Genomic DNA, 11,405 nt, shown 5'->3' with positions numbered 1-11,405 from the left:
ATGGTATTGTCTCAGTCAACAAATGGTAAGAATCACATTTGATTTCATGGATGAGAATGTAGTTCATGGGATTGAGTGCAAATAAATAAGGTAATAAACTTTCATGGATGTAGAATTAGAGGCCTTTAGAGTGATAAGCTAAAGCCCCAATTTAATTTATAGTTTTAGGTTTTGATATGAGATGTTATCCCCCAGGCAGAGGGAAGAGGGAACTCTAGATTGATAGCTAGTATCTTCCTCACCAAACTGGTCTTCAAAACTATTCAAACTATAGATTAACTAATGTTCTTTATAGCATCTATAGGTAAATAATATTATTGCTCCTATTTGGCACAGCACAATTAGAATACTTTCACAATAGAATTTCTATACTTGTTACTAATTCATGATAAGAAAAAATATATTTTATTTATATTGTCTTTATCTTGTAAGTAATTAGTTAAGTTAATTAGTTACTTACTTTATTTAAATTATCAAAAAATTACAAAAAAGAATCGAATTTCATTCATATTATAGCATCTCTAGTTTAAGTAAGAATATTTTGTTAAGTAGAATTTTTTTATCTAATTTCTTTTGTTTTGTAGAGTGCATATTGTCAAGTTTTCCCTATGGGTTCGATATTTGGGGCTTAATCAAGAAGTCCTATATTACTTAATAATGATACATATACTTGTGTAGTATCCTATATATAAATATTATAACTTTACTCTTATTTGCTTCATAGTAAAGAATTTACCTAGCTTTTTTTTGGGATCAATTTTTTGGCACTGTTGCAAAGTAAGAATCATTATTAAGGAAATCAATAATCAAATCGCATACATCGCAATAAATATCTATATAGAAATTTGAGATCAGCTGCCTATTTGTAAAAATCATCGATCCATCATAAACCACTATAGTGTGATTTCTGCCTAGATCAAGCTAGATTTGATCTACTCAAGCATCAACAACTGAGGAGCTAAAGAGTACAGTTGAGCTGCTCACTACGGCTCAAGATGAGAAAAAAATTTTATCGATGAAGATCATAACCATGAAGACCGTGGAGGAGTTCATCGATATTAAGGCCAAGCACCTCTAGCTCAACATAAAATTGGATATTGAACAGTTTGTGTGGGTCAAATTGGCCAGCCCATATTAATTTGATTTGGATGAATTTACCAAGCTTTGCTTTGCTCTCTCAGCAATGACAAGTGAAAGAGGTGAGTCTGAGGATTACAGAGTGATGAACAATGACATGTCTAACACATGATTCATCTGTTTTATTGTTTTCACTTAGAAGATTTAGTTTTTGTATACAATAGAAGATTACAAGGATTTAATGATTGAAAAAAAGATTTTTGTAATCGACCAGTTAAATGAAAAGAAAGATTTTTTTAATCAATTTTGTTTGTTTCATTTTTATCTTTCTACACTTTATTGTCTACTACAAGTGACATATGTGTGATTCCCAATTGCTTACCCCTTAAAGAGTCTTTTTTGGTCAATTTTGATGTGTTTTTCACCCAACTCAAGTCTTATCCAACCCCTATCACATTTGCTTGGCCGGGTTATTACCTCAAATGGACTAATCGTTAAGGTATTATTCTGGGGGTGATTTACTCGATACCCTTCAAGAAGCTTGTTGATATTGGGCATGAAACCATATAAAGATCGTGCTTATCATCTAATCACTGATTAGAGGCTTCAAATGAGTAAGTTATCATCTTCCTAGCTCAATCCCACTACCTTAGGATCATCCAATTAGAACAACTACCAAGTCATAATAATTTAGGAAAATTACAATTTTACGCTTATCATAGAAAAATGATGAGTTGGTTTCTACCTCTAAAACTTTTTATGTTTCAAACATCTAAGAGAGTTCATCATGATCAATGTTACCCATTTACTCTTTGATTTAATCTACATTTTAATTGGATCTTAAAATTTCACAATTTCCATTTTGCCCTTAAGGCTCTCCACTTCATAATTCCTTCAATTTAACTCAAATGACTTTGGAACCTTCTTGATACCCCACTCATGGGTCAATTAAAATATAAAAAGAGGACCTATATTTTTTCTAATATTTATTTAGTTTTTTAATAATTATTTTTGCTCAAAAATATAGATTTTCAATGTTAATTCATTTAGTTGACAAAAAAAAATTCACTATCCGTAAGAAAATTATTAGAAGTTCATCCAAATCAGAGGACCTCTAGGAACACTTTTCATAATTTTTTTGAGTTTTAATTTAGTTATTATAATTATTTGTTAATTTTGGTGGTTAATTAAATATAAAATATAATTTAATTTTAAAAATTATTTTTATAGTTTTCTTTATTTCCTCTGAGTTTAGAGAACTTAGAGAAATAAATTTTGCATTTTTGTGATTTTTATTTTATTTATTGTAATTATTTTAATGTAAAATTAAGGAAAATACATTTTAGGCATTGAAAAATATATAATTATATTAAGAAAATTACGAAAAATATTTTAAGTGGTCCCAAGTGATCAGAGAATAATTTGTGATATTTTAGTATATTTTTGTCTTTTCATGATTTTTAATCATTTTTAAATTATTTTTAAATTGAAAAATAGCACAAAAATGAACTTGTTATTTTAACATCAATTTTATTTTTCTTATGTTTCCCTAGTCTCAAGGAACACTCCAAACCACTTTTTCATAATTTTCTAAATTATATTTTATTTATTATAATTATTTAAGTGCAATAATCTCATTTGTTAAGAAAAATAGACTTTGATATTAAAGACAAGTCAAATGGATCTGAAATTTTTACAATGGTTTTAATATACTCATTATCCCCAATGTGGACCAATTTTTGTGATTTTTTAAAGTATCTTTTATTTTCTTAATTTCTCATTAGTTTTAATGATTTAAATATATGAAATTTTACCTTTAATTGTTTGAATTTTATTTATATTTTTCCTAAGATTTGCTGACCACAATGAACTTACCACTTCAAGTCTTGTATTTTTTTATTTATATTTTACTTTTTATGAATTCTTTAATTGAAATAAAGCTACCTAACATGGAAAATTAGGGCTTTCAATCTTAGGGGTGTCCTATAACTTTAGAAAAATCAGAAAACACTTCTAAGCACATGAAGATCAAGCCCTCCAAATTTCATGTCATGGTGGTTAATATTTAGTTATTTATGACTAAAAATAAGTTCTGGAGTATTTAATTAATAAAAAATAAAATACATGACAAACAAATTTAATTTTTGTTCATAATATTCTCTGTTGTTCAATGAGCACAGTGATATTTTTATTTTATTTTTATGATTTATGTACAACAAGTTATGATTTTTCAAAGTTTCTGAATTATTTCAAATAAAAAATGCTCTTTTTTCCTACTTATTGACGGGTGTTGTGTCATCCTCGCATGCACAAAACTTTCCATGCGACTCTCTTTGATTTGACTCCACCATCCATGTAGTCGTTGACCCAACCCCACATTCACGCTCCATTCCTTCGTCTGACTCCTTCCCCACCATCCGGTCGATGCACACCCAAATAGACGACATCCGTTCATCGTCCCCAAGTGACCTAACTTGAGAACCACTCAATTTCTAATCTTAAGATCTCGCTTGATACTCAACCACATTAAGTGTGATTTGCTCATACACCTTCACCTAGGCCAGGCGTACCTATCTATAAAGTCACATGTGTATAAAATACAAGTATACTCTGTAATTCATGAAGCCGAGCCAAAATTTAGATTTTGAGTTATAACTTTACCCAAGTGGTGAGGCCTCAATTTGGTTTGTTATAGAGCTTTATCTTGGTCCTAAAAAGGTCTCTGAAGTGTTGAATAGATATGTGGTTAGGTTTGCGTAGGAGTTCGATCGGAGGGTTGTGTGACTCTTGTCAAAGTCTAGTGCAGAGAGCTTGAGAGAGGGGGATTTTGATTGGGGAAGTGGGTTTGAGGTCTAGGGAATCTTGTGGGATAGTTAATTTGGAGTTTGGTGGGATGACCGAAAAATGTCCAGATTTTGGTGGGTAAAATTGAGCTCAGGCAGTGGAAATGAGGGGATGAAAAAAGTGGGATTGCACTTAAGGTTGTTGCAGAAAGCTCTGGGAACAATTTGGCAGAGTTTTCACAAGGATTTGACACCTCCTCAATCTTGATCGTGAAGGGGGAGATTTATAGCTGAGGCCAATGGGGAGGCCTCAGGCTCTCATTGGCTGGTGCTAATGAGCTTAGGTGGAGGGGAATTTGGTGCTCCTAACTAATGAGGAAATGCCACAAGCAAAGGGTCAAATTCAAGGATTCAAACCATGGTGGCCTCTATTAGTTTTGGGCTTTCCGACAAGTAGGGCGGCCGACGAGGCCAAGGGAGGTGGCTAGCTGACTCAGGGAAGTTTAGAGAAGTTTAAATGGTGATTAGTTTGGTGCTAGAAAACCTAGGTTCATGGATCAGAGAGTTAACTAAATTAGAAGAATGGGTTCCCCATTTTGAGGGATGCTTGATCCATGGCACCAATTCAGGGTCTTAAGTGATGTGATTAGCATCTTAGGAGGTCTTAAGGATGACAGAAGTGATTAAGCTTGAGTTAGTTCCAATGACTAAGGTTAATTTGGTTTTGGGCTCAAAATTAGGGTTTGGGCTAAAAGAATGGATTAGGGCTTTACTTGGGCTTGGATCCAAACCAATTGAAGCCTCAATTTGGTCTAGGAGAATGCCATGAAGGTTTTAGGAAGTGAATTTGGTGGGATTGAATTGGTTGCATGGTTTAATTTAATGGAATTTGAAGTTGGGTTAAGTTTGTGGTATTTGATTTGGGATTATGATTTAGGTTTTAAATTGGGTTTGATTGGACTTAAATATAGCTAAATTGAGATTTAGATATGATGAAATTTAATTTTGATTTGAAATAGGGAGGATTTGAAGTGAATTAGTGGAAATTGGGAGTGATTTGGGGATTTTAGGCATTTTGGAAGCAATTTGGGAATTTTGTCCAATTTTGGTGGATTTAGGTGCAACTGAGATCTTTGAGTGGTTAAGATTGATTTGAGAGAGGTTTGGAATGTTTTTGGAGATTTTGTTAAATTTTTGGACATGGGGGGCATTTTGGGAATTTTAGGTGGTTTAGGGGGTATTTTCATAATTTTGGAAAAATTGAAGTACTATGTGCAATTTGAATGGTCCAATGTGATTTTTGTGTGAGGATTGGCAATTTGGGCCATTTTGAGAAAATTAGGGTTCAAGGGGCATTTTGGTAATTTTTGAAAAATTTAGGGGTAGAAGGCTAAAGATGGGTGCTTAAGTGGAATTGGAGGTTATTAAATATTTCAATCATGATGTTACCCTTCTGGTGCCATGAGACCAAGGGGAGGCTCATTTTGGATCTTACATGTGTTGGTCCTGGTTAAGAGCTTGGAGACAACCCACATGAGTTTCCAAAAGAGTGGGGAAAGGTCAAATGTGAGTGATTTTAGCGTTTTAGTAATGTGTGTGAAGGGTTCGAGTACTTGTGTGTGTGTGTAGGTCTGATCATGACCAAAATCAAGCCACCCAGGGCTAACCCTAAGGGCTGACAATCCTATAAGGACTCCTCTTGAGCTCCCTTATGTTGGTTTTAACCTTTTAAGTGCTAGCGGTCAAAACTAAACATGTGGAACTCCAAGAAGAGTAAAAATGTGTTTAGATTTTCTGGCGGGTAGGTTTCCTTCACTTGTCCTCTAGAATAGTCAATAGAAAAGTCCTATGGCTAGATCTTAGGCTTCTAAGGAAGAAAGACCAGACCTCAACAAAAGTGAGGTCTTCGTAAACATCCTCACTAACAATATAGGCTATTTTTTTCATCTGTAGAGTGCATCTTGATCTAGGGATAACCTGTGAATGTATCCAAGGAACTCATCTTAGAGTGGAAGATCGTTGAATCCATCAATAAATTGATATTCGAGAGTTGATTGTTGACTATTTGTCCTTTGGTAAATTTGTGGAACTTTGGACATTGGAGGCCAAGGTAGGATATTTAGGTGGCATTAGAGGTCATTGGATATGCTAATCATTAAATCACTCTCCTTGTGTCATGAGACCAGTGGGAACCCATTTTGGATACTCCATGGGTTGGTCCTAGCCATCTTAGCCAAAGGCTAAGGGCTTGAGGACCACCCCCATGAGTTTCCAAAAGAGTGGGGAACCAGGTTAAGTGTAGGTGATTTTAGGGTTTTAGGTTGTAAGTGAAAATGTTATGAGGTGCGTGTGTAAGCCTGACCAAGACCAAGCCACTTGGGGCTAGCCCTAAGGCTTTACAGTCTATGGGGACTCTTCTTGTGCTCCCTCATGCTAGTTTCATCCCACTAATTGTTGGTGGTGAAAACCATACATGTGAAACTTTAAGAAGAGTAAAGAGGTTTTTAGAGTTTTTAATGGGTAGGGTTCCATTCCTAGTCCTCTAGGATAGTTAAAAGGAAAGTTTTATGGCTAGCTCCTAGGCTTTTAAGGAAGAAAGACTAGACCTCAACAAAAGTGAGGTCAACATTAAATGATGTTTAACAGTGGTTGATGAGTGATGGTTGATGGTGGCCGACAGTCGATGGAGGCTACAAAAGCGAGTGAAATTTATTAGATCTTTAGTGTAAAACATTGTCTCCTCCAAGTTATGGTCTTTCACGAATTCACAGTCTAAGTCCCCTTTCATGAAGTGGTTAGGGTTATATATATATATATATATATATATATATGGGAGAGACATCCCTGTAAATAAGGAATGAATCTTGACCTCCATCAGACGCTCAGAGAGATTCCATTGATTAGAAGGTGTTTTGTAGATATTTGAGTGCCTTAAAGATGTTACAATTGAGTGTTCTTGATCTCGTTGGATTTGTATTGTTGATACACTCGATTCGAACATAAGCTTATCAAATTAGGAATCCATTTGATCTTTTAATTAGACACTAGAAGCATCAAAAAATGGCTTCCCATATGAGCTTATACAACATGATGTTGACTTGAGTGGGTAAATAGTGTCTCAATATAAATTAAGGAATAAGATAGAGTAGAAATTATCTTAGCAAAGTGATCAACAATTTCTCAAGAACCCAATGAAATGATCTTTACAGTTTAGAAAATTGAACTATGCTGGCCAAATCAATCCTCGATTGATCCATCCACAACTAAGCTCTCCTTAGCTAAGAATCATGAAGGATCAATGATCAAATCATTAAAAATTTTGATTTTATTGGATTGTCTTATCTATTTTATTATTAAATTATCTGCAACTATTTCAATAAGATGTTCAAAACTTAAATTTGAGTCAAATAAGCAATGTAATTATATAACACAAACGGCTAGGATTAACTATTGAACACCTAAAGTTCACTATTTATGTCATTTAGCACTATCCTAACTCAATTAATGAATCTTTTTGGTGGTGTTAAGGTTGTCAATCAAGTTAGTGGTGACATGGCAAGCGTGGAGGCACCAAGGTGGGTTAGATCTCACTGGAGCTGGCGAGGTCTAAAATGTGACTTCAGAGGCAGTAAGATTAGCTATTACTTAGCAAGCTCAAAAGCAATAAGTTAACAACAATGATTTTAATAACTAGGAGATGGAGAGGTTGGCGGTGATTTAATGAGTTTGGAGAAATAGAGGCAACGGGATCAGCAACAACTTTGGGCTCAAAAAAGGTGAGGCATGTGACTATATCATAGCAAAGGTTGGCATTCAGATTAGGGGCGAGGGGATTGAGTTGCATCATGACATAATGGTTAGGTGTTATTTTTATTTTATTTTGATGTTTTAAGTATTAAATCTATAGATAGTAAAGTTTAGTTGTAAAATAGGTAAATACTAATATTTTGAGTTCTATATATATAAATCTCCAAAAAATTTAGGAGTTTTAATACATGTCATATAATTTTTATGTATTTACATATATAATACCTACACTGCAATATTTATTGATACAATACTTAAGAGTGTCATAATCCCAACAAAACATATACTTGAAAGAGCATATTTTGCTTTAAAATGAATATTCCTTGAGATATTTTGGATGACATGTTAAAAGTTTAATATTAGATAAGTAAATATTAAAATTTAATTATCATATATATATATAAATGATTAAGAAGAATGAGTGTGTAAATCCCAAAAATTATTAGAACCCTGATTTTTTAGTTGATTGTACATTTATCAAATAGAATTCTATAAGCCTTAAAACTCCAAATTTAATAAAGCTATGAATAATTAATAAAAAAAAGTGTTTGGTATGATAGGAGTTAAAATGTTTAACTCCCGATGAACTTTGTGGCTAATAATCACATGATTTAAGTTTGTTAGATCAAATAAGATTTTAGTATTAAATATTGATGATTAAATTATTAAACTTAATTTAATTTGAATTAATTTTTTTAAAATTTTTACTATACTAATAAGTAATTACTTATTTACTGAGATAATTAAATATTAGTAGGAATTCACTAAACTAATCAATCATTAATTATATTTTAGTATTCATCAGTTAATTTCAATTTTTTTTACTAAGCAAATGAATCATTAAACATAATTTCATTAACTAATTAAAGATTAATCAATCCTTCTTCTTTATTAATTATAGTGATCACTTCTTTATCAAATAAGTATCAATCATAATTTAATTAATTCAACACTAATTATCTTAGATAATATAATTGTTAATCATAAATTATAAAAATATTAAAATCACAAAAAATAATCTCGCCTTAGAAAAGTTAAACAAAAAAAAAAAACTTATATAAAATAATATCTTCATAAATTTATATTTCATAAATAATAAAGATATGAATTTCAAATTAAATCACAAATAATATTGTTTTACTTAATTTAGCATTTTTAAGTAACTATTAATGAATTAATATTGTACCTAATCCCCTCTTGCTTGAAACCCTCACTATCTAAACCATAGAGGAAAAAAGAAGTAACTAGTCGGAAAAAGGCATTATAGCTGAAGTCTTTAATGGCATAGGTATTTTCTCCTTTCGTCCCTTCAAAGATTTATTTTCAAAATATCTCTAACCCATAGAATAGTTAGATTTTGGTGTTGTTTGCACGCATGATTTGAGCATGTTTTACTCTAAATCTTGCCAAACATATAAAGGGGGAGGAAGATAAGATTATTTTGTAGGTTATGATCCCATCGTTGTCTTCTCTGCTAACTCTACTTGTGACAATATTGTGAGCTATTCATGCATTAAAGGGGGAAGGTAAACATAGACAATGGTTTCGGGTAACACTAATGGAGGGGGAAGAAAGGCGAGGGTTTTTGGTTGGAGAAGTGGAATGGGAAGATAGGTTTTAAGTGGGATTTAATATAACTTTGTTTTTGTTAATTTTAATTATATAATAAATTATAATTAATAAATATTTTATTACCTAATTATGATTATATAAATTTGATAAGTAAGGGTCTGTTTGGGGCCGCGTATTTCTTGCTGCGTTGCACCAACTGCGAAGCTTAAGAAACTTTTTTTGTTTGGATGCCGCGTTTGCGGCCGCTCGCCGCTAAAATAGGTGGAATGCGGGCCGCCGGATCGACCCCGCAGCCCGCATTATCGATCGGTTTTTATCTCCATTGCCCGCGCTCCCAGTGTCTCACGATAGAGCCTCTTCTGCCTTAGCACCTGAGATCGGGATAGGAAGGAGATGTCTCGACGGTGGGCATTCTTTCCAAAAAAGGGCTGCTCCTCTGTCGAACTATCCACCCAAAGAAAAGCATTTCGACGAACTCAGTCCGATGATGGCGACGATCTGCTTCTCCGATGAGAGACAGGTGTAGGGACTTCGACCGCAATTGCTTCTGCTAATGAGGAGGATGTTTCTTGCAGCCCTAGATGCGAGCAAGGGCCAATGGCTGCTTCGCAGGAGCGTGGTTGCCTACGCATGCGTTTGTCGCAAGTGGAGGGAGGTGACTGCTAGTCTCGTTAAATTTCCGAAAGAGTATGAAATTATCACTTTCCTTTCATCGCTTAATTAGGTCAGATATCTACATTCTCCTATTTTCCCTAGATTTTGGTTTGCCTTGGAAATTGGAATGTTTCTTCTTCAGATATTTGTCTTGGATTAATGGATTCTTGCCTGAATTTCCATCTTGTGGTTTAGATTTTGTATTCATGTTTCTTTCGTCTACTATAGTTGTATGTTGCCATTATGTTTGTTAGTTGTGGGTGCAGCCAAGGTCGTAGGATACACCAACACAATACTTTATAAAGAGAGATCAGCTGAATTTTATCTTCCACCTTTATCTTGGTCGAAACAGTTCTAAGTATTACTACACATAGGCAAAATAGTCATTTGTACAAAAATAACTGTCACACTACTGTTTTCAACCACCTGAAACAAACAGTCTGCTAGATTCCTAGTAGCAGCTTTCCCACAACAACTTACTGGGGCAACTAAGCTGTAGCTGCCCCAAACAGATCATAAGAACATCATAATTAATTAACCAAATTAAATTAAATTAATTATAATTAAATTTTAATAAGCATAATTAATATTAATTATTAAGTAAAGAATGAATTTTAAAATACTACTTAATAAATAATTATTTTAACAATTTTTTATTAATGAAAATAAATTTAATAAATAGTTAATTATTAATTAATATTACTTAAAATAAAATAAATGTAAACTTAATTAAATTTAATAATTATATTATTAATATGCAATATTAAATTTATAACTTTTTAAAAAATGCTTTGAAATAAATTGTTAAATAAGTTCACAAAATTTAATAAAATCTAATATCCATTGTATCAAAAGGGTTTTAATATAAATTAGAATTTAAGATTTGCTAAACCTTACTTGAACTATCTTTACCACAAAATGAGGTTGAAGATGCATGTAAAATAATATTATATTTATTTTGATTAATCGCTAGTTAAGATTTAACTAAATCCTCTTTAAATTCACCTACAAAAAGATATAAAGGGATTGTTTGGTTGCAAAACATGATTTATTAAATCCTGTAAATCTTTTATGAAAGAGTTAAATTCTGAAAAACTATTTACTATGCTGTTGAGTAAATCTTGATAAATCCCAAGAAATTTTTTGACAACTTTAATATGATTTAAAAGACTAAAGTATTAGAATAATATCTATGGCAAAAACATAAATTTCACATGACTCGTTCGTGTTCGGCTCGTTTATATTTTGAGCTCAAAAAGTGTGTTGGTGTTCGCCTCGTTTGCTTAACGAGCCGAACATGAGCTGTTCACGAACAAAGAGTCATTTTAACAACCCTAATCATATAGCCATAATACAATAAGGGTTTTAGCAAGATTTAAAAAATTATTATTTATATTAAAATATCATTTGAATCTAATTTAATAATTTTTATTATATTTTCTTAATCAATATTTTAATTGGTTATAAATCTTTGTAGTCTTGTAGTCAATTAGATTTCTTTTAAAATACTAC

Source organism: Phalaenopsis equestris, unplaced genomic scaffold (genome assembly GCF_001263595.1).
Source record: "Phalaenopsis equestris unplaced genomic scaffold, ASM126359v1 Scaffold001328, whole genome shotgun sequence".
Lineage (NCBI taxonomy): Eukaryota > Viridiplantae > Streptophyta > Magnoliopsida > Asparagales > Orchidaceae > Phalaenopsis > Phalaenopsis equestris.
This window is presented reverse-complemented; position numbering follows the sequence as displayed.